This window comes from Mytilus galloprovincialis, chromosome 10, assembly GCF_965363235.1.
Source record: "Mytilus galloprovincialis chromosome 10, xbMytGall1.hap1.1, whole genome shotgun sequence".
NCBI lineage: Eukaryota > Metazoa > Mollusca > Bivalvia > Mytilida > Mytilidae > Mytilus > Mytilus galloprovincialis.
The window spans coordinates 76,698,689-76,725,059 of record NC_134847.1 but is presented as its reverse complement, the minus strand read 5'-3'; the positions used below and the strand labels follow the sequence as shown (position 1 = coordinate 76,725,059).

Here is a 26,371-nt window from a genome sequence, read left to right as displayed (position 1 = left end):
ATGATATAACAAAATATATACGATGTCATGGACACAACACTACTTAAAAATACAAACAAGTCCAAAACACTGCTGTAAACTCTAAATCCGTAGTAAAACGACCAAACCTATAAAAAAGGGGATGATCTCGAATATTCTGGACGGTTACGCACATGCGCATGCACATGTGTCACACTGTATGTTGTTCATAGTGGTTAGAAATTCATAATTATAAGTTTCATTAGACGAAGGCATACATTTATTTCATTTAATAGAAAAACAAGTTATAACATTTACTGTAACCTCACGATATTGTTGTTTTAAATAATCAAGAAAGTTCTAATTATACCGAGACAATTTACCCAAGGGAACCAAATTTAAATAAATCGAATATAAACTGCAATAAATATCTTTGGCTATTTATTGATATAATTTCAGTTTCACAGTGAATACTCTTAACAAAATTTTGAACAAAAGAGCCAATAGTTTGTTTCTTACTGTTCGTTTTCCGGTGTTGGTAGTTTTGCCTAAACCGTTGTAGTGCCATTGCTGAAATAGTTCGCTATGCCCAACTGTCTGTAGGGACGTAGTAATTTTCAATGAACGAAATATATAAATATTTGGTATAATATTAAATCAGGGATTTCGTTATCCCAATTAACTCAACGTTTAAATTGATTCTTTCATAGATGCAAATACTCCTTTTTGGAGAATGGCTTTAGCTGTAGAAATCATATCACACATCCGATATAACATTCTAATTTTAACATGAGTATGGAACGCCACAGCTGTCTTATGTGGAACTCTAATATTTATTTAAATTTCTACTGCGGACCAAAGGCTTTTGCTCGGGCTTCCGAGAAGAGGGCTCCATGGAATGCGTACAAAAGATAAACAAAGTTACAGTATACCAGACGCAACATAGAAGTTGAAATAAAGTTAGATGTGGTGTGATTGCCAATAAGACAGCTATCCATCAGCGTTTAAATGCAGTGGATGTAAGAAATCATATATAGGCAACCGTACAGTTACAAAAGGCTACCATGTGAAAAATGATTCCACCGCACTCCACTTAAAGTAACTGTATTATAATGAGTGTTGCTAAACGGAACGGAACGGAAACGTAAACGGAAAAAAATATTTATATGGACGGAATATAACGGCAGATGGAAAAAACTCCGAAAACAAATAACGACTGAAGTATAAATGAAATCACACAAAAATTATGTTGACGACAGAATAGGAGCTAGAAATCAAAGAAAATAGCAAACAGTTTTTGAAATACATAATATTGATAGCTAAAAAATAAGATGCTAGAAAGAGCACGTGCCGTTCATCTATGTATGTGCATCTTAAACAATAGAAACTCTCGAACATTATTGACTTGAATAGTTCATGATAAAAATCTCTGTCTTCTTCAGGTTTTATCCAAAACACAAGAGAGGATGAAAGTCGTCCGTCATTTAAGGTCCTTCATTACTTTAAAAAGTTTACTTACTATAACGGAAATATTGATCTAGTCTTGCTTATCATTTTTGTTTCAATAGTTTCTAGCTATCGGTTATAGTTTTCAAGATATTTGGTAACAACACCAAAGATTGGTAAAAATTGTTATGAGCGAATTAATAACGAATCGATTAACGATTTCGCCGGACATTTGGACCTCCTTGAAAATCTTGTGTTGTTGTAACTTTTGCAATTAATAGTTTTTAACTATTTTATATTTTTCTATCCTATAGGCAAACATGGAAAGTGGTAAAATGTTTCATATAAGGGCGATAATTCCTATTAGAAATCATTTGACCGTTTTTACGTGAATGTGCATTAGGTAGAGCTCAACTTTCAAAAACATGTTTTTCTCATGTTTTCTCATGGTTTTCGCTGTTCATAGAGGTTTTCAATAGACAGCACTTGCATTCCATTCCTATGTTTTAATTTCAGCCATGTTGGTCATCCTGGCTGGCAAGCAGAGTTATCCAGCCCACTTTTTAAACTAGATACACCAATGATACTTGTTGCTAAATTTAACTAAAACTGTCAAACTACTTCCTTTAAGATATGTGCTTGGTAACATTTGGCCCTGTAGTTTCAGAGAAGATTTTTTGAAACGTTAACAAAGTCGAAAACGGACGACAGACGTCACGTGACGTGAAAAGCTCACTAGGTAGGGCCAGGTCATATTTAAAAAAAAAACGTATACGACCACTTACATGTATGACTAAAACCAAAATGTATTAGTGATGTTGGGTTACTATCTTATTGACATTTAGTCAACTTTTTTAAAATAAATAAAGTCGAACAGATTACTGAATTGCATTTATAAACGACGTATGCATGGTCTAAACTGGGATCTTGTATTTCAAAATCCTAGTCTCATCATGATATGTCCTGCTTATTATTTCAAAACTTTATGCTCTAAAATATTTTATTTTAAATGTATTCCTCTGTTTTTCTTTCTTGTAAACATATGTTATACTATATAAAACATTCCTATGGAGATAATATAACCAAAAAGAAAAGATGTCAATTCTTTCAGTTTCCGTTTTCCGTTTCCGGTCTGTATTCTGTTCCGTTTTCCGTTTCCGCCGTTTAGCAACACCCTATTATAACAAAGTCAACGTCAATGACTATTCCATATTTAGTTATATCAAAACATCATTAAGTAGTATCAAGGAACCACATAAGACAGCTGTGGCGTTCCATACATTTGCATGGTTATAATACAATTATCTAGTTTGTTATCATACACTGTTGACACTAAGTCTTATGTTTTGATTTTAAACAAGGTCATGCCTTTTTCGTAGACAGTAGAAGGCGTCTTGACCCTTAAACCATAGCATGTGTAAACATTATATTCTCTTGTAGCCGTCCGATGATTCAAGCCACTTCAAAATTCCGCTGTCTAAGGTGAGGTTAGGATTGAGCGCGATAAAATTTTCTGTCCAGAAATTCAGTAGAAGATTTTTTGTCTCCATAATAGCAGATGCATTTCTTCTTTTTATACACTACGAAGGATTTTTACAATATCATATAGACATTACAAAGCCCCATCTGTTATATGCTAATATGTTGTTTTTTTTTAAATTAAATAATTCAAACAAATTTTAGGGATCTATTTAATTATGATATTTACACATTCCATTTCACTCTCACTTAGTCCAACATTATTTGTAACGACACTTGTCGTTTTCAGACTTTGATGTGAATTTGATAATGCATATTCTATCATTGTAACCAAAGTGCGTCTGTGTATTCCCTTATGCCGATGTTTTGTTAAGTTCATGATATGCAAGGTTGATTCCTTCGTTTGATGTCATATTTACAACAGCATATCATATTTGCTGTAATAAACGTTAATATTTCAAACAAATTAGTTAAAACATTTTCCTTTTTTAAAACCGATACCTTCCATTTTTATTTGCTTACATATTTTATTAAAGTTACATTAAGATTGATTATTATCATTAAAAGCAACCACAGTATTGGTAAAAGTCCATGTGAAATATATGTTGTTCTGTTTTAAAGAATGACTAATGTCTTGTTCTCAATTGTAAACAAATCGACCATAACTCGTTACTATCAGCACTAAGGGAATACACCATTTCTTGTGTTATTATTACAAGTGAGGTGAATGGGTTATTGTATAGTACATAGACGAAATTCTTTGAAATCGCATATGAAAATGATATAATTATACCATTGCGAAACTGGTACAAATGAATTTCGTATTGATTTAAATTTCCCTTGGACAGTCGTGTGATATTATCTAATGCATTATTTTGATTTATATCTCCACTAAAGCCTATGAATCTGTGATGTTACAATTTAAGCCTTGATTGGAGTAGCTCACAAATATTATATTGTATCACACTACTATAAACAGTCATCAAAATGCAAATGTTACAAAAGCATTATGATGTCCAACAACAGTTTATTGTATATTAATACGACAAAGAGATGAAATATTGGCATTAGTGTACTCATTATGGCTACTCAGTCAGCTTTATGAAATATTTCTGAGCGAAAGAAGTACTTTCCATAACAAAATTGTTTTGTAGTATCAGATAAAAATTGTATAACTATAATATTGTTCAGTTGGTATCATTAAATAGTTTCTCTAGATTTGCTTTCTTTGAACTTCTAAACGTTCAATGAAATTCATATTGTATAAATAAAACAAAACAAATTCACATACTTACCGTCGTACAACTAGCTTTAATTTTAAAACTGTAAAAGATATTACAAAGTAACAGTATGCTTATGTTTTTTCCTATTTTTCAAATAATAAACACTTTGAACCCAATCTTTTGAATAATTATAAATGTGATGATCATTATATATATTTGATAGCTACCGGTTACAATTTTTATCTGAATTAAGCACACAAACTGTTCGAAACTGGACCTTTAATGCCCTTCAACTCTGTACCCTATTCGGCCTTTTAACCTTTTATCATTCGATCTTCACTCAAGGATCTTTTGTAGACAAAACGGGCGTCTGATGTATAAAATTACAAACCTGGAATTTTTTATGAGTTTTTTATTGTCAATAAGGGACATTGAAGTTTTAATTCTTCTAAACGCGACACATATTTTCAATCATTGACGACCATCTGATCGTAAATAAGCTTCAATTGGGAAATAAAAACTGTATTTAATGAATCTATTAACATAAAACAAAACATAATCATCACAAAGAAGACATCGGATATGAAATGAAGGATTCGCATAATGCATTTTTGTTACATGCAATCTTAGATTGAAGAGTAACGGCAAAATAGTGAAACGAACTGATATAGAATAAAAGAAGACAGCAAGAAACTAAAATGAAATAAACAAATACAACAAACATGCTGAACTGATTTACATTGTAACCTATCGAAGAACTAAAAATTCATGAATTTAAGTCTGTTTTGTATGGTTCTGATATCAACTTACTTTTCAAATAGTTACAGACATATTTTATTCAACCCAAATTAAATTTGATATTCATTTGCATTAGGTCGATTTTTACCCGACGCAGATTATTTTGTGAATAAATTAATGTTTGACAGCGATTAATCATGGGTAAGTTATGGTATAAGAGTGCACGAACTCTTATTAAGATATAAACTGTCATCCTATAAATTACAATACGAACGTATATTCAAATTAAGTATCATCGGTAGATCTGAATTACGCGTATTTTTATTTTCTTTTTTGACAAATCAGACTGCACAATGACATTATTCTGTATATCAGTACAAGGTCTACTTCAGTAATTGTGTTAACAATAATTTTATTTATAACTAGTCATATTTAACATTGACTGAAAAAATCAAAAGAGCGATCACAGACAATATTTGAGGATATAAGCTTAGGATTGTCCCTTTTACTTTTTGTAAAGGATTAATATAGATTTTTGCATTGAATTACCAAATCGTGCAGTGCAACAAAAATGGACAGACAATTAATTTTCTATCATATCATTTTATGAAATAGATACAATTTTTTTTCTGGAATATAGGTTTTTGTTCTATTTGAAAATAATTCTCTCATGTGTTATTTCCCCGGTTTATATAGTAATGAAAACCAGGACAAATGTGTTGCATAAAGTAGTTGCCTTAATTAAGCCTTCCAACAGTTATTTCAAGTCACGTATAATCTCCATAGATCATTTTTAATCAGACAATGAATACGTCCAAGATGAGGTTTTAATTTATAAATCGCTTAATTGCAAACTATTTACAAAAAAAGACACCAAGCACTATTTATAAGTGATTAGTGAGAAAGCATACATTTCCATTCAATTAAATATTGCATAATACATAAAAGTTATGTTCTAAAATGAAACATACGTGGCGAAATTACTGTTAAAAAGAATTTTATTGTTACTCTTGACATGGTTTTATGCGTTTTCACTCTCCATCTTGACGTAGGAAAGCGCACAAAACCAGATTAAAATAAGTATAAATATCAGTAGAAATAAAATATTCAGACATCCATATGTCCCCAATCTCACTTGTTGTGTATCAGATGATATGTTATATCGATAGTCATACTATTGATTATTTGTTTTGGTTATTCTATCTAGTTAGTCTATTTACCATTTCACTAGTAGTTTTATATTGTTTAACAAAATACATTACAACTTATCAAAACCGAACTGAATACCTTTTTGAGACGAAATAAAATCAAAACCTGATATGTTCGGGAGTCTTATTTTTATCTACACAAAAATCATTCTATCCAAGATCATTACACAGAAGGTATCAATTTTAAACCTCCCGATTACTCTTACCATCAATATTATTATACATAAAATAGTCTGCTATTCCTGGCATACGGCAAGACATATATAATTTCCTGTCTGATAAACAAGAAGAACTTCAAGTTACGGATGACAGCAGTTAAGTTCTCTGGCGTGAATTAGTAAAGTGCGAACAAGATGAACTTTACATTGTAACTTGACACTCAACCTAAATGGACCAAGACTACAAAACTGCAATGTAAAATTAGTAAATGTCTTATTTATACTTCCATGGAAACAACTACCGATGTGCTCCAAATACAAAAACTGTTCTACATGTTTTACAGTAACTTTCAAGTATTATTACAGTAGCATGGTATCCTTGTTAAAAGATATTTATTCCTTGTAAAAACCTTATCCATTATAAAAATTTAGATGAATTGTTGCTGTTTTTTAATCAACCTGAATTTGATTTCCAGGGGAAAAAATAGCTCATTGTAGATATGCAAGTATGAAAATACCATCCAGTTAAAATATCGGACTGCACTACAATATTTCAAGAAAATGGTATTCTCCTTGACATAATTTAATCTTTACAATCGTTCATGGTTTACTCTTCAGATCAATTGAGCTAATGCAATTATTTCTGAATAGGTAATCTAATTGTATTTCAGTTGCACTTTTCAAATAGTGAATGCACGAAACTTTTTGATCTATTATACAACAAGTAAAAATCTCAAGGGATATGTGATTCTGCTTATTGATGACATGTCCTAAAACAGAGTCAAAGACCTGTAGATCCCTGGTAATCTGGTAGTTATTCTCTCATAAATGAAACTCACAAATGAATGGGTATAACCAAATTTATGATTATATAGAAGTAGCTGAATTGAGATAATTTCATTGATATTACAAATAAACAAGATAAATTTATTCATCGTTGAAAAGTACCTTAAAGAAGTAGATAGACTCATGACAAAACTCATTCACATTAAGTTGAATTAAATAAGACACGATCGATTATCCAAAAAAGAAATGCAACAACATCTATCAATGGATTAACAACAATGCAACAGGATACTCGGGTGTAGTGTTGTTTGGCTGTTTCTTATAAGATTTACCTGAACTGTTTTATCAGTTAAGTTTCATTTTAAGTTCTTTACTATTTTTTATTTCTTATTCAGAATTGTTAGTTTTCTATGGTCAATTTGCCTTGGTATTTTCAATTTTTTTCTAAGAATATGAAGCAACGTATTGTAAACGGATTAAAATACAATCAGATCTTGCATAACTGTATGGTTAACCAATATTTATGTCGTAAGACACAGTTGTCAAAAATAACAAAATAAATTATATTCTTGGCATATCAAAAGAACATTGTAGATAAAAAAAAACTAGAAAAAAAATGTTTTTAAATATTTACCAAGATTGAAATTTAAAGTTATTGTTAATCCCTATATAAGTATAGTTAAGTTTAAGATTTGACAATCCTAAAATCTTGGTTTTAACACAATTTAAACAAAAATAGTTTTGTTACAAGAATATCAGATCGACGCATTATTAATTGTAATGTATATAGTTTTTACGATATGACGTAAATATCTATAACACCATGACTATGAATCCTGCCGTTGAACACGTATTCTTGTTATTTCTGAATACGATTTAAAGAAACATTGGCGCATGCTCTGATAGTATGGTGCGTTAGTGATTATATATTATTTCATTTTGATAACAACTATGTTTTGATTCAAAAATATACAACAATAACTGAAATTGTTAAATCATATATAAGAATATGCTGTCATTTATATTTCTAATTTAGATTATAATTTGATTTTAACAATATTAGAACAAATCTTATATTTGATGCAATTGATTTCGAGCTTGTTTCCAAATGTATTTCTTATTTTACATTTCTTACTAAAAGTTATAATGTACGATATTTCTTCACTTGAGACAGTTCAATTTTAATATTTAAAGCGTGAGGCTTGCCGAGTTTATCATTGAGAGTGAAAAAAATTCATGATACACGAGTAAAACATGTAGCTTGATGAAATCTGTTTTTCTAATCGTTGGTGTCCTTCCTTTTCAAAACTTGAAGAAAGTAGTATTCTATAGATATGAGTCATCAGACATTTTCGCTTTTTTCATGGCGTCACATAAAGGAACTTCCGAAGAAACCATGAAATTTGTCGCTATAATTAAATGTCGACCAATCATTTACCGAGAACAGTTATTTCAATAGTGAGGAGAACAATATTTTCAAAATCGATTAGGAAATGTGAAATTGGTGAGGGAGAAAAATAGGAAAACAAAATTAACAACTGTTACATAAAATACTCTCTTTTCTCATTCACATGTTCTACGAATATTTCCTTTGAAAATTACTGTATCAACTCTATTATAACCATTCATATAAAGGAAAAGATATGGCATGAATGAAAATGAGATCAAAATGACACAGACATATGCAACTATAGGTCTCAATACGGCCTTCAACAAATTTTTTGAGAAAAGCCCATGTTGCTGAGTCACTTTAGAAGTCCCGGAATCACAAATGTAAACGATTGAAACGAGAATACTAACGGCCTAATTAATGAACAACACAATACTGGAAACAAATATACACAAAACAAAACGACAGCCACAGAAATACAGGATCCTGAATGTGATTACGCGACCTGAGAATGCGTTGTACAACATATAAATCAACCAATATTTTTTCAAACGTTATAAGGTCATAATTAAGGTTCATAATTATGAGGAAACACATCTATATTTAAAACGCGAAGTAATTCTCCGTAGAACTGCATGAGACTCTAACTAGCATTCTAAAGATATATAAGACAATGCTAAAACAGTGACGTCAAGATGTGTGAAAGGACTATTTTTAAGTAAATACTTAACAAATTCATCTAATTTTATTACTATTTGTTAATGTTCTTGATACAAATAGAACAGACCAGTTGCCAAAGGTAACAAAATCACCCTCAATGGAAAATGAATAACCTAATGCTTTTAAAGAATTATTGGCGGTCTTAAATAGGTAATTCATTGTGTTATTAACCTTAGCTTTATCACAAACACCGATAATTAAATCCTACATGAAAGCGCTAGTCAGATTTTGTTTTACGTGAAATGGAAAAGTTACTGGATGCTACAACAAATGAAATTATATGCATATGCTAGACAGATTATACGTACTAGAAATATGTTATGTTCAGTCACGTGATTATGGAAATGACCTGAGGGACAAGAAACTTTTTAAAACAACTATTATACTAGTCAACAAAAGAAACGATACAAGACTTTTTTTTCAAATTAAAGATAAAGTTTTCCGTTCATTGGACCAATATTGAACGTAGTAATACTTAATCATTATAGAAATATAAATCCGTTAAAAAAAAAAAATTTTTTCGCGATTTTTTTTTTTTTTTTTTACAAAATTTACATAAACGACAATTTTAAAAACAGATGTTCCAACTAATGATGCCAACCTCTCATTTAAAGGTAAAGACAATGTTTGTCATCAATTTGTTTCATACAGTTTCTTCGTTTATTTGTTAAGCAAAGTTCGGTCCCACGAGAAATCGTTAAAATGTATACATTATTAACTGGTTTACCATAGACAGTATGTGTAAAGTGATATTCAAAGAGCGATAACAATCTTAAAACTAATCCGAAAGGTTCCAAATTTACTGTGTGTTGTTTTCATATCTAAAGCATTGATTTGAGACGAAAATAAAAAAAAAAATTTTGCATTTTTTGAGATTTCAAAAAACACTTTTTTTCCCAAAAATTTGAAAAAACAATATTTCAACCCATTAGTTACAACATGGACATGACTTGATTAGCATATGGAATATTTTTAAACAAATTTGAAATTATGTGTCGATTTTTATTCAACATCCCGCAAAACTAATGTGCACCCTATGGTCGTTTACACTGAATTTAGATACTTTCCGACAAGTTTTGATTTTCATTATCACATGTGCATACATTGCAAATGAAAGCTTTTTAAAATAGTGAATCTCATTTTGTTTATATATTTAATACTTTTTGATAAATTTTATTTCAAAGTCGTGTATCGTTTCTTTTGTTGACTAGTATATATACTTTATTCGTTTGCCGTTTGTTTGCCTTTTTAAATTATATCCATTTAAGGTTATGTCTCAGATTTTGATAAAATATAAAAAAAAGATTGACGTCAAAACTTTCGAGGGATCATTTTTTGTAAATACTTGATAAAAAGCTCAAAAGGATTCATGTATTAATGTCCTTGATAAATTTGGAACATTGCTAATGACAAATCATCAAAAAATATTAAGAAATGCTTATACATAGTTACAGGGTTTATAAGCACCATTCTATTTTTATATATTTTAATGAGCTATCATACACAGGCAAAATTTGCTCACATGAATTTCAGATGAATCTCAATTCACGTGAAATTCACATGAACAAATTCACGTGAGATTCACCTCAAACGAGCTTATACATGAAACTCACGTGAAAATTTTCATGTGAATTTCACGTGAATTGAGATTTACACGAGTCTGATGTGAATTTTTTCACATGAATTTCATGTGAAATTTACAAAAACAAATAGATATTTTTCATGATTTTACTTCAATTTGAAAATTTAGATGTTATTTGAAATACTTTATTTAAAAGAATCATGTGAAATTCACATTGAAATTTTTTACGCAATTTTCATGTGAAATTCACATGAGATTCAAATGAGATTCACGTGAAACTCACATGAACTGATTTCACGTGAGTTTCACGTATAAGCTAGTTTGAGGTGAAATTGATGTGAATTTCACGTGAGATTAACATGAATTTAAATTCACGTGAAATTGATGTGAGTGAAATTTGCCTGTGTAATAGTGACTTTCAAATTGTAAGAATAAAATTTACAAGATTTTTCCTCTGCTGCTTTAGGATTTTTTATCGAGTGTGAAACTACATTTCTTTATTTTTTAATGGATTAAGATTAAATTGAAAATGAAAATGGAGAATGTACGAAAGAGACAACAACCTAACCAAAAAGCAGACAAGATCTTTAACATAAAAATCAGATAAATAAATATCTTACATGCAAAATTGTATTTCTGCCGGCCGACTGACATTGACATTAAACTGAGCAAAAATACAATTTTCCAAAATGTACATATACCTGTGATTAAAAAGCAGTTTTACCTAAGGTTACTAACCAAACCGTTTTATATTATAACAAACACACTCACTGCATGATGAAGTACCAGAACTGTAAAGTCATTGGAACTAAAAATAATATTAAATATAAGTATTTTAAGTCCGTCGTAGTTTTGTTGTTAAAAAAGATAAACATTTTCTAAAATGTTAAAGCCTAGTAACTTTTCATTTAAATTATGTAAAATATCAAAAGTAAAATTGCACATATTCGGAACTCAAAATACTGAATTCAAAAACGGAAAGTCCATAATCAAATTGCAAAATCAGAAGCTCAAACACATCAAACGAATTGATAACAACTGTCATATGCCTTGCTTGTAACAGGCTGTATCTTAACTTCTTATGTAAAATTCGACTTCAAATATATAAAAAGGACACGCTTTGGTTCAATTCTTTCAATATTTATCATCTATGATTATTTCAAAAAGGTTCACTAAATTTCTATTTTATGTTAACATTGAGAAAAGGGGTATTAAATTTGAAATAAAACACAAACTTTGAAATAAACATGTAGTCTTTGCAATGAAAAGCTATTTTAAACGTCGTTTTTCTATATTTTCCACCTTCAACACGGTCATAGATTGGTCAATTCATTTAGAGAAATGTGGTGTTTTTAAATTTATTGAAGAGGTTTGTTTTGGAGATTTGACGATTTTATGGTAATTATTTTAACCCTTTCAAAGATTTTTGTGCATTTTCTATTTACATTATCACTTGATTGATGGTTTTATTAAGTTATAATCCTTGTACCTTTGATAACTATTTACACCACTGGGTCGATGCAACTGCTGGTGGACGTTTCGTCCCCGAGGTATCATCAGCCCAGTAGTCAGCACTTCGGTGTTGACATGAATATCAATTATATGGTCATTTTTATAAATTTCATGTTACAAAACTTTGAATTTTTCAAAAAACTAAGGATTTTCTTATCCAAGGAATAGATTAGTCGTATTTGGCACCATTTTTAGGAATTTTTAGTCCTCAATGCTCTTCAACCTTTTACTTGTTTGGCTTTACAACTATTTTGATCTGAGCGTCACTGATGAGTCTTATGTAGACGAAACTATTATAATTAAAGATAATATTTTCTATGAGAACATTTAATAACGACTGTACTTCAACGAGCGATGTTCCAAATAACGGGAATGCTGATCATATATCTAGTTCAACGATGTATCGTGCGAACATATTTACTGAAGTTTTTGAAATGACATCTGAAAATATGTTTACTTCAAATGGTTATTTTTTGTACAAATAGAAATCAGTCTGCCTGGAATTAGGACCAAAGACTTATTCAGTTGTGCATCTATTTCTGTCATATTTGAAGCTGAATATTCAATTGTTATACTGTGACATTTTGTTCTTAAAAAATACAGTTGCTTAATGTTGAAGACTGGCAGGTTTTATGCGCTGTGTATTATTACTAGAATCTTCTGCATTTGGTGTACGTCACATATTGTATTTCAATATCTAATTATACATTCGCTGATAGATAGTTCATGTAATTGCTTTTTCATTCATTGAAATTGTGATCTCCTCAAAATCAAACTGATATTAGCAATAGATAAATTCCATATTATTTGCATGAGCTATATGAACTTTCAGTCAGACAGAACATGCAAGATTGGTTTTTGCAAATACAAAAATGTATCCGTAATATCTTTTGTTGTACTCTACGTACTCTAGCTTCAATTTCTAAAGAAGATAATGACCTATTCTTAAAATTGCATTTATCATTTAGGTAATATAATGTAGAAGTCATTTATTGTGATAATGTGTCTATTTCTTATTGCTGTAACGTAAATAGATAGTCAATGATCGGTCATTTGACTTCATTGTGGATCCACTGCAATGTACTTTATTTCATTTAAATGTGTGATAACTTCAGTGTATATGTCAGATGTTGGCGTCATTATATCCAGCGCCATTTCATGTTGTTTTTTTTTTTTGTTAATAAGAAGAAGCATTATGTTCCTAGTGAGACAACTCTGCATCCAAGTTACAAAGTATAGAAACTTAACAGTTATGGGTCAAAGAACGGTCTGCAACACTGTCCATGTTTACTCTTTTATATCACTGTTTTATTCCCCGTTATGGCAATTGTGATTCATTTGTTCAAAAGGCAAGTAATATTAGATGTCTATAACTATAGTATATTTGTGTTTAATAAGTCAATAAACTGCGCGTACTCTCTGATCTGAACTTTACATATTTTTGTTTTATTTTTTAATTCAATCACACGTCCGGTCTTTGTTTTAGATCTTTTTGCGTATGGTATCAATTTGATGACGTAAGCCATCTTTAACTGATTTTTGTAGTTCGTACTTATGTTGTACTGTTACACCACTGTGCAAGGTTAGAGTAGGAATTGCTACATCAAACAAGTTTCTTCCCGAACAATGTTTTATGTATCTGTCCTTAGTCAGATGCCACTAATTCAATATTTGTCGTTTTTTTCATATTTGTTATATTTGTTTTCTCGTTAAATTTTTCAAATGAATTGTTTGATATATTTTAAGACGCGACTTTTCTATCCGAATATATGGTATAGGTTTTTTTTTCATTGTTGAAGGCCGTTCGTTGTCTATAATCGCTGATATCTACTTCATATGTACTTTGGTAGATAGTTGTCTTATTAGTAATCATACCACATCTCATTATTTCATATTGAAGGTTATTAAACAAATAAATGTAGGACAAACACAGCAATACGATGATAAGGAATAAGAGTCAATATGCATCAAATAAATATCTTGGCAGGTTATGCAATTTGCAGCAACCGCAAAAAATAACAAACAAATCAAACGTACATTACTAAGGAAATAAAAACATTGAATAATAGATTACGATATAAAAACAGTTTAATGAAACACAGAAGAATCTCTACCATGAGATGTTCAAAAAGTCGGCAGGAAAATGAAAAAAAATGTATGATAAACTTTATAACATAATTTCAGAAACAATACCAATTCTGTAAACGCATGTTTCGTAATGCATTACACACTGTATTGTCAATTTATAACATCTCTTGCTCATAACGTTTTGTTCAAGCTTCTATGACAGACGTAAACAACTGCAAATAACTAAAGACAGCATTTTTCACATTTTGATAGAGGTTACTTCCCTACAAGAAAGCTATTAAATTAAAGATTCAGAGCGGTCAAAATTGGTGTCTCCTTTATAAACGTTACGGTACTGGCATGAAAATACGGATCTTTTTGTTATTAAAATTTGCTGTTACAAAATGATAGAAATTGTTACAAATTAAGGAATGTATCTCCCTCGTGCAAAGCTCTGATTCCTTTCACGGATTTGGCTATACTTTTTGGACCTTTTGGATTATAGCTCTTCATCTTTTATATAAGTTTTGGATTTCAAATATTTTGGCCACGAGCATCACTGAAGAGACATGTATTGTCGAAATGCGCATCTGGTGCAAGAAAATTGGTACCGTTAATTTTATTACAGCCTTTTCAGTTGAATGGCCGTATGATATGTTTGTAGCACAGATAACAATGGACATTTGATATTTTTTAAATTATGTAAGCAAAATGCCGTTCAATTTTCCTAGATTATGACAGCAACATATAACAAATATAACCGAATTAGTTATCACCATAAAAATTTATTTGTTTTGTATGAATATCATTAAATACAAAAAAGGGTTTCGTGGCATAGTTTTTATAAATGATTTTATGCTTATGAATGCTCTTCAACTATTACATGCTTGGTTTTCTAACTATTTTGATCTGAGCGTCTCTGGTGAGTCTTATGAAGAAGAAACGTTAACGCGCGTCTGGTATATTAGTTTATAAGCCTGGTACCATTTGATAACAATTCACGCTCATTGAAATAGTGAGTTCCTTAAAATCGAAATGGCATCAACAGTGGATGAAATTTTATGTTTTTTTACATGAGCAATATTCAGTCCCAGGCAAACAGATCATGTAAGATTTGAAATGGCTAACAGAAAAATGTATCTGTCATATCTATTGTAATAATTGACTAGCTGTAGAGTCCATTTTTTAAAGCAGATTAACGACATATTATTAAGTCAGCATTTATTATTTAACAAATATAATGTAGAAGTCATTTATTTTGATAAAGTGTCTATTTCACATGGCTGTAATATAGAGAGATAGTCAGTGGTTGGTCATGTGACTCGATAGAGAATCAAACTGCAATGTACTTTATCTTCATTAAAGTACGTGTTAGCTTTCTGTTACATTTTCATACATTGGCGCCATTATCTCCAGCGCTGTTAATACTCATTTATATCATCTTTACTCTCACAAGGTTTCACATAGAAATAAACATAACAAAAGTCGTCTTTTGTTGAAGTATGCTTTCAATTTGTACATTCAAGTATAAATAAAGGTTAAGGTACAAGTCAAGGTCAGTAACGGTAAAATAGCATACTATATATGACGAATTAATGAATAAATAAATGTAGGACAAATAACAGCAAGGCGATGATAATTGATGGCAGGGAGTATACACCAAACGCATAGCTTGACAAGATATGTAATTTGCACCAACCGGGGGGAAATTCAAACAAAAAAAAGAAAGATCATTATTTAGGACATAAAAACACTATAAAATAGATAATGACATGAAAATAGTAAACAATTTGATCTATTCAATTTCGCACCATAGACTCTCTACCATTAACTGTTGTTCCAAAAGTCGGCGATTAAAATCAAATAGAACGTGTGATAAACCAATTACAGGATATGTGAATCAATATTTATTCTTTAAACGGACGATTTTTTTAGCAAAACAGACTGTACAACCATTTAATAGCACCTCATACAGTTTAGATCTAAAGTTCATGGCGAAGGTAAATAAGTTAAAACATCCCAACAGCATATTTGAAACGATGATAGAGGATCGTTGCTTACAAGAATTACAAGTGGTTAAATTGATAGCATCTATTTGAAATTTTTATATACACCATCACGAGTTGAATGCCGACTTCATATATACATGATAAGTGTCTCAAATAACCACGGATAAGTTTTAATTGTCGGAAGAGCAATCCCGTTCTCTTTTCCTCGCTTTCAATCTCTTCCACGCAGACCAACACGATTGATGCGATTAGATAAACACGATGTAAGTTGTTAACATATTTGTTTGTTTTTATAGCTCATATTGCTATTTGATATGACCTCGTTTTATGATACTTTTATGGTTTGAGCCAATTGGTTCCTGTGCTTTGTTTTTAAATGTTTAAGTATTGTCCTGATGAACTAACTTGGCCACATCAAAACAACAGTTTTAAATGGTGCATATATCATCTTGACATTTGTCTAAAATAAGTCAAATTGTTTGGGGTCTTTTATAAAGGGGGGATGATATTCCAACAATTTTCGGAAATTAATGTATCACTCCTTATGGTCATACGATACATGGCTTCTAGAATATACGTATCGTTTGGACACACAAAAGAATCAAAAAAAAAAAAAAACGGGTTTCAGTAATGAAATTTGAAATAATTTCTTTACATATGTTTTATCTATATTTGTATAAGAATCACCTGGAAAAATTTACATTGTATTACATTTTCAGGAGTGTTTGTAGAAATAATAAAATATTCTCAGTTTTTTACATTTTTAAGATTATTTCGGTTGTAAGATAGCGCTGCCAGAATTGATTCAATGTTTATTAGTGTTGAGTTTCCGGAAAATTTTAAGTCGGAAACACGTTATATTAAAAGAAAAACATTATTTGTCATTGAATGCGGCATTTATCGGCGTGGTTAAAAGGTTCCGTTTTCTGAAGAGCGATATAAATGCAATGATGTTCTTGTTTTAACCGTCTGAATTGGATGTTTGTAAGAAAACATACTACTTTCATCAACATCAAGGCTACGTTTATGTCTATTTTGTCCTTAATCTTCTTATTTTTATATCAATAGAAATTTAATATTATACCTATAATCTTAATCTTAGTCTCAGATTATAAGTAATGTTTCTACAATAGCAATATTTGAGAGGAAAAATTAGTTTTCAGTCTAATTCTAAAAGGTCATTTTATTAGTACATTTAATGACCTCATTCCAGAGGGTCCTTGTAGAATAAGGTTATTCATTTTTGACCTGGATATACCATTTTTTTTAAACTACAATGCAAACAAGTGTGAAAACCTCGGTAAGGTCTGTGAGTATGACGCTTATACAATACTAACTTTACTTTACCGTCACTACAACAGGGATGTTAATAACAACTAGGCGACATAAACGATGGAAATGACAAAGTAATACAATTGTCTTGCATATTGGGATTATGTGAACGAGATAATTGACAAAATAAAACGTTTCTATTTTACGGCTCTGGTATCAAAATGTGTCTGAAGGTGATACTTCCGCTTTTACAGGATTATTACATCATTGTTGGGTAAGTTTGGTGAAACTGTTTTATCATCGATGTTGAAATGAGATTTTATGATGCTTCAATTGAAAATTGTCCTTCGCTGCAAATGTAATATAAATGTTACAAAAAAGGAAAAAGGATACTACGTGGACTGATGATTTGTATGTAGACGAAACGTACGTCTGACATATCAATTATAAGCTTGGTACCTTTGATAACTAATTGTATCAATCATGTATACTTGTGTTTTTGAATTTTCTTAAATTTTGTTTTCGTTTGTTTGTGATTCTTTTTTTTGGGGGGAGGGGGGGTCTTAACATAGTTAAGCTTTTGGTATTGCCTCTTATTGGATCATGTCTTACGTTTCTTCAACTGATCTATGTAATTGTAAAGAGTTATATACTAACAAAACTTGTTTAACACTGGCTCATGTTTGAGCCTGTCTGATCCCATCAGTTGAGATGCTGTCTAAATGAGTGATATGAGAAAATTTACTCAATATCGTCATTGTTAAATGGAAAATCGTTTGTACTAGTTTTTTGTTTCTTTACTCAGTTCAAAATAGTGTTCAGTTTTGTGAAATCGTAATAACAAAGTGAAGTGTGTTTTAAATCTACGGATTTAGATGGACACAGAGAGCTGATGTCACCGTTAATCAGGAAAACAATTGGCAAATAAAAAATTGTCCCGCCAAGCTCGGTGCTACTTTTACTCTGACAGTATATTATGCCCCGCCCTCTTTTTCTATAATACAATGACTTGCACCCTGAACTCGAAACGTTTTGGTATGCATATCAATAAATACATTTAATCTTCTTTCATAACGTAAACCTATCAGGCAGCATGTAACCTTTGACACATGTTTGAATCACGTTCTTTTTATCTAAAAAGACATAAATCGACCATTTTATAACTTTCTTCCCCTCATTCCTATAAACCTTTCAACATTTAACGCCCTTTAAGCTATAAAATTATGTTTGTCCACAGTAACTATTTGTCTTCATTGCAATAACAAAATCCGATAGTAAGCCTTTTAAATCTAACTCGCGCGTGTCGCTAGTAATCATTGGTTTTAAATTAAACCCAAACCTCTACTATGGAATCATTTATACAATAACACTTACCAAGGATACCCATCATTTAGTCTAGTTATTGAAGGAAATTGGATAAAAATAATGTTTTGTATTTATTTAACAAATAACAGATATGTTTAGGATAGGCTAAATAGTTACAACAGTCTGTCGTTTCAAGGTAAGGTGTTTTCACATTTTATTCTATTCAATGTTCACGTATAGCATACCATCATCGTCACTCGTGTTTCCAAATGACCGGTGCTAAATTTTCCGGTCAATTATAGTATGAGGAATTTAATGTATTAGTGATTATTTTAATATAACAAAGGTATGTTAAATATATAGGTATTATATTTTTTATTTAGGATAAAAACTGCCTTAATTTTTAGATATTATTATGAATTATTGGATAACATTTCCGTACTTTACATGTTCTGTTATACAACTAACGATTGCGAGGATATGGCAATACGTTTGATGTTTAAATTCACTTTAATAATGGATTCTTTGTGAATATTCACAGTTATATTAACAGTGTAGAAAATGAAGAAAAACATCTTGATTAATTCCAAATTTATTCAAACTACTAGAAATATGATGGTATTTTGTTTATAGAGTTGCATATTAAAGTTCTTTTAAATATGAGTGCATTATTGTTTTTCCGTTCCTCTATAGAATTATAAATTATATATCATTAACAAAAGCTGCTATTTCATATATCAAACTATATCAATTTGAATTAGAAAACTAATGAAAATAGTAATTCTACACAGAATAAAATGGTTTGGCCATGAATTTTTAAAGACTGTCGTTGATTAACAGTAGAAAAAAGTCCGTCAAATCATGACAATCCATTACATAAGTTTCAATTTTACGCTTTATGGATCCTATACAAATAAAGCTGCATTTAGATTAATACGATCAAATAATAGAATCCATTACATCTGTCCAATCGCCATATTAGTTTGAAAGTTCATGGTAAACATGACTGATATGACATAATAAAAAACTACCAATCTCATTTAGGAGAAAATTGTGTTCAGGATAGTGTATATACTATCGACTTTTACCAATACTGATTGGAGTGGAGCTTACCAATGACTCAACTGACACGTTACATAAGTCACCTCTTTATGATTTTGCTATGCAATAACATTTTTTTTTTTTGTTATAACTTTTTGATATGTGTCGATGTAAGCATTATTTGAGCCCTATTGTGAGCAGCAAGGAGCCTTGGTTTACTGCGTTAGCTCTGTTTAAAGATATTTCTACCCAATATGTGTATATGTCATTTAACTTAAAGCACAACTCACAATCACTATGACTTTTGTGTCCACAAGAGACAATGGTTCTAAACATATCATATCTTAGTAATTGTTGTCAATTATAGATGTATGAATATAGATGTCCTTGTTTTATACCTATCATTAGCATATTACTTTAAACAATATTTTATTCAAAAAGTGCATGAAATATAATTATACAATATAAATACAGTATATTTTATCATATTATAATTGGGCATGGAAGATGTCGCATATCAACCTTGAAAATCGTATTAGTCAGTAAACTTTTTTTTCATTTTGATGTTCTATAGAATCAAAGCAGATGTTTTAAAAATAAGATCATAAACATAGAGTCTGCATGAGGTATTGCTATGATTAGAGGAAGGCTGTTTTCTACGGATATTTGTTTTTTCAAAACGCTGTAATCTTCAAACCACTCTGAAAACAAATATATGTCGTATTCGATTTCATATAATGTTATTTATTAGCTTTTATATTGTACGGTATAGTTTTCTTCAGAGGAAAAATATCAAATGTATCTTCTTTTTAACTTTGAGTTAAAAAAGACAGTTGCACTTTTCTTCCAAAGCGTTAATTCATTGGGAAACATTTACCAGATCGTCGTTTATTCTTCTTCATGACAAACAAGACAGTCCCGCATGAGGAAACTACAGAGCAAAAAAAAACCCCATTTTAAAGAATTTTATTTTGATAATACAGAAATACTTTATTATATATTTAAAATAATATAGTTCCGAACGCAGCTGCAAGAATTGTTGTTTTATTACACAATTATTAGATTTGTTGTTTTATTGTTTCTATAATAAGATACTAATTGTGTGGTTCACATGTTCTGATAATCCCACTAAGTCCCACTAATCTAGTTAGTAGGGGGTTGATACTAAGGTTAGTGGAAGACCTTTTTAAAAAAGCCAATACATTTATCGGGGTTTTTTTTACATAAATGTTATCGAAGGATTAATATACGACGTTTTTATAGGTCTAATAATGATCATAACCCTTCTTTCTTTCAAGTTGTTAAACAACGCATAACTTCAACAGTACCAACGGGTATTGAATGATACGTCTATCATTCTTATTTTACTCGAAACTTTACAAAATCACCAAAAAATTGGGAATTGTGGAATTGAATCCTGTTCATGTTGGTAGATTTATCAATAGAATAAGATCAGTACTTCAAAAACACAACTTGTATTGTTATTTGCAAAACAAATTGCATTTTGAAATTCTGCACTAACAAAGAAATCGAGGAGATGACAATAAACATTCTTTAGATGGGTTGAGTTGGGTTGTACGTGGTTGTATCCCTTTAACAGATCCACAAATGTATCAACTTGATTGGACGAGGGTTATGAATTTCACCCAAATCAATAGAATAACATGTGATGATTAAAATTTGCACGCGGTAATCTGCTATCAGATTACACAAACAGAAACCGTAAACAAATTAATTAATCACATAGCCGTTGAAGGCCATAGTGTCAGAAGTGATTTCAAAAAATGATTTATTAAACTGTTTATTAATGAAAATACGATTTATAAAAGTTTGTCGTCTGAAGATCTTTCTTGACCAGGAACATTGAACTAAAAAAAATGAAAAACCTGACGTCAAGCTTTATAATTAAATCGGCTAAAACTAAGAAGAACAATTATACATTTGCTAATGCGAGTTGAAATTGTAGGTCTTTTTATCATTTCTACATGTTCTATTTTTATTATCATGATTATGCTAACATAAGTTATATGATAATACCTAACCTAACAGACACATTCAAGCATTTAATTACGTTTTTTTATTAATTCCTTTTTACAACATACGACAACAATGTCAAACATCTTCAGCTTGGAAAGTAAAAGTGGACAGAATGCATCAAGACAAATACATTGTATAATAAAAGAAACATACAAATGTTGATAAAATATCAGCAAGAACACGTGCGATGATATCTGAAAATCTGAAAGACCTCACTTCTGTCTATTGAACATCAACACTACAAAAATGTTCTTGGAAGAAGCAATAGGCAGGATCTTGCAACTTTTTTCTAAAACATTTTAAAACATTTTTATGTAAGATATAAGCAGACAGATGTTAAGAAGGAATTTGGAAAAACGTGATACAATCTCTATCAGTGACATTAATCTAAAATTAAGAAATCAAACATTTATCAGCTAGTGAGTTTACTATCACTTTTTAGTAATAACTGTCAATTTATTTTTCTCAAAATATATGTTGAAAGATCATCTCAGGTGCTGCATGTGAAATAATTTAAGTAAGCATTCCATATTCACACATCAATGATCCTTTTTTGATTTAACGGGAGGTCGTGGTGTCCAATCCTGAGTTTAATGTTATTTTTGTATTACTTATTTTGCTTTTGAACTTTGGTTTGCCATTTAAAAAGGGCTTTCCAAACTGATTTTTTCTTGGAGTTTGGTATTTTTTTGAATTTTTATTTTTGCTGCTATATGTTGTCGTTTTGCTGATTTTTGACGTCCTTTTTCATCTTTAACGTATGTTTTCACATGGCTCGATCTTGTATCTCAAATCAATTATGTCTCCTATCTTGTATCTGTAATCAATGTTGTCTTAGCTTGTACCTTCTATCTGTAATTAATGTCTTGTACCTTGTGTCTGAAATAAGTGTCTTACATAATCAAGGTTGTCGCATCGGTTATCATTTATACAAGTCATGAACAATTATAAAGAATCGGGTAACTCAAAGTACAGTTACGAAAGAATGAATGAGTGACAACAAATTGTGAATGATATCAGAAGGTCTAGGAGAAAATGATTGATGTCACGTGCACGTAGGGGTGATAATACTACGTGTCGAACTTACATTATGAACGGGATCTGTTATACTGCATTATTTCAATAGATAAAACATTAAAAAAAATCATCAAGTTAATACTAGTTTTAAATGTTAGATAATCACCAGAAATAATTGTTAATCGGCATGAAATAGTGCAACTTTACAGATTGCAAAACCTTTTACACTAAAATTCTAAGCCATCATTAGCGATAATGATTCTTAATTGTTTTTCCTATCAATTTACAAAAAAATGAAAGAATGGAGAAATAGCTATAATGCACTTTGTGTGTTCCCATTTATGTTGATGAATTTGTTGAACACTGAGTACACACTATCAATTCAGTTTTCCATAACAAAAAAATATGAAATATGTAGAAATGATCTAACTGGAAAAAATATTTAGTAGAAACCAATCAATTAAATGCTACATTCTCGCGCGATCAGTTATTACAACAATGACAGTAGAAGTTGTTATGACATTATGCAATTGAATGCTAGAAACAAATATTCAAACATAATTTGCACATATTGATGCTTATCATTCTAGTCTTTTTAGTCATCATTTTATACATTTTACGGGTTAACTTTATAATCTTCACTAATTAATTTACTTATGCTAAAAACAATTTATTTTTGGTTATTGTTTCTCATGTAATATACTCTTTTTTATTGCTTTAGTACAACCCAAGCAGCAAGTTTCTCTTTTATCGGTATTTTACATTTTTTCATACATGTACCGGAATTATTCTGTCTTTTGTTAAATGACAGTAGTTGAAAGTGATCTGTAACTGTTCGTATCTTTGTTCTTCTGTTTGTATTTAGTTTCCCATTGGCAATATTTTACCACATCTCATTATTTTCTTTTTATTTCTCACTTAAGTCAATTGATCGAGTTTTCAGACTGGTATTATATGGCAGGGTAACTTGTGTGTCAACTTTATGTTATTGTCAGACACTGTTTTCTCCCATATTATTTTGTAATTTGAAATCTTAGTCTCCTAATGTATACTTATAACATCAACATAGACAATACATGGATCAGATTTAAAGCATTCATACTAAAACGGAGTATAAATATATATTTTTTTAAATATCATGACGATTTGTGTAGTCAATTTTCAGTAAATTAGCGCTTGAAAGTTATACTTTAAATGTACTTCTTATCCAAAACATTTGTTACAAAATTACAGCAGTCGAAAAAAGATAAACGGATACAATTAGGATCTTATATTTTTGTAATTTGAAACAAAAAAGATAAAGACATCCCTCCTGGAGTTTTTTAAGATCAATTGTTTTTTTCTAAGTCAGCCTATGTTTATCTCGTCACAATTTGTACAAGCATGATAAGTGATCACAGTTATAACCATCTGTTTAAGACCTCTAAGCCATTATAGTATCTTTTTCCTTGATTAATCAATTGACTGTTCCTTTGTTTAATGTGAATGAATTGAAAGAATACCATACAAATTCAGAGCGGACATAAATCGTATAGCAACACGTCTTATGTGGGTTCGTGTTGCAAAGTCTTAGGTTTTCGATCTTTTGTCTTGTGTACTATTATTTGTCTGATTGTCTTTTTCTTTTTTATTCATGGCGTTGTCAGTTTATTTTCTATCTATGAGTTTGAATGTCCCTCCGGTATCTTTTGTCCCTCTTTTTGAATACACGAAAGGCTTGAAATTTTGTGTTTCACTGAAAAGGAGGGATAAGTACTTAGGTTCTAAAATTTTCCATTAAAATAGGTCACCTATTCTCATAAGGTTCCCTATTGCGATACTATTATAGAACTCTCAAAAATTAGTGCATGCGATCCTATATGTCTGACTGGATCTGTCTACGTATTTATACGTCCCAGTATAGAAAACATAACGAGCAACTATCAGACGAAACATGTTTAAGATGGTCATATGTCTTTTTTTATCAACAATTAGGATTGTTTTCATAATATACAGCGACAAAATGGCATTACTCCAAATGTCAATCAAAATATGTTTCCGTATGTTAAACAACTGGAAATGTTATTTGGAATTGTGTTCAAACTTAGTTATGTGCTTACAAATAGTCACATATATAATTAGAACGACCTCTCCGAGGGAAAGAAAACCTTACTGTGACTTGTGATGGTTAAATCTTTACATTTAATTAACTTGTGAAAAGACATGACATAAGATCTGTACTTTTAAACAAGTTTCTTTTTTTTCCAGCATGTATTGCAACTTTTATTTTATACGCCCCTTTCTACATTTCAAATATTTTAAAGTACAATGATCCTTTATAATTGAGAGTTTTTTTGTCATTTCAGATTCCTAAACGGCGATCATCGTTAAAGTAGACAAGACGTGATCGAGAAATCATTGTAATGACGCTATCATTACACTCTTCGTTTATATTGCTAAATCAGGAAATGGTTTAATTTGAGACTTAGATAAGACATTTTACTACAAAATGAGTTTGCCTCCTAACAATTACGAGATGGGAAGTTATTATGTTGGATCATACAACCATACCAGTATGAATGATACAAAGATTCCAGTGATGGTGCTATATAATGAAACTAACGATTACTATCAAGGATTAATGCCACCACCGAGTCAATTGGCGTTAGATATAATGGAATTTAACCGATGGGCATTTTTATTCATCATAATTTTTGGAGTTATTGGGAATGTAGTGAGTTTTTATATATTTACAAAGTCAAAACTGCGAAAAGTATCAACATCTAGATATTTTTCTGCTATATCAATCGTGGATATTGGATACTTATTATCAACATTGTGTACAAATTTGACAAAGTGGGGAGTAAGTGTGTACCACGTGCACGGTTTGTGTCCATTGATTATGTATGTTAATCATATTTGTACGTTTTTATCGATATGGTATGTGGCATCACTTGTTATAGAGAAATTCATTGGATTATTTTGGCCATCAAAGAAGGCACATTTTTGTACTGTTTTCCGTGCTAAATGTGTAATAATCGGATTAGCGATTCTAGCCGTTGTCTGTTATCATTATGTAACATGGACTGTTGGTTCCGATTTCCCTTACATGTTTTGTTTCCCATGGCCAGAGAATGAGTTATTTGAAACATGGAACAAACTGAATAAGGTTGATGCGGTTGTGGTCTCGGTGATTCCATATTTGCTAATATTTTGTCTTTCGTGCCTTATAGGTGTCAAAACATGGCAATTTTATAAAAGAAATAGATCAACAGGTTTTAGACTGCACAGACGTCAAACAGCATATGTTCCACAGGATAAGGAATACAAAACATCCGGGTTACTGCTCTTAGTGGCCTACGTTACATTTTTTCTCAGTATTACAAACGGAGTGTTCCGAGTGTTTATGATAATGCAGCCCCCGGAAATGATTTTAATTGCACA

The 26,371-nt window shown here is 30.5% G+C and overlaps 1 long non-coding RNA gene across 3 annotated transcripts in view; it reads left to right on the top strand.

Moving 5' to 3' along the window:
- The window catches only part of LOC143048426 (uncharacterized), a 314,127-nt gene extending 288,792 nt beyond the window's left edge, over nt 1-25,335 (top strand). For all 3 annotated transcript variants that reach the window (XR_012969824.1, XR_012969823.1, XR_012969822.1), the window contains one exon: nt 25,294-25,335. This is a non-coding gene — a long non-coding RNA (uncharacterized LOC143048426). The remainder of the gene's footprint in view (nt 1-25,293) is intronic.
- Nucleotides 25,336-26,371: the final 1,036 nt, after the last annotated feature.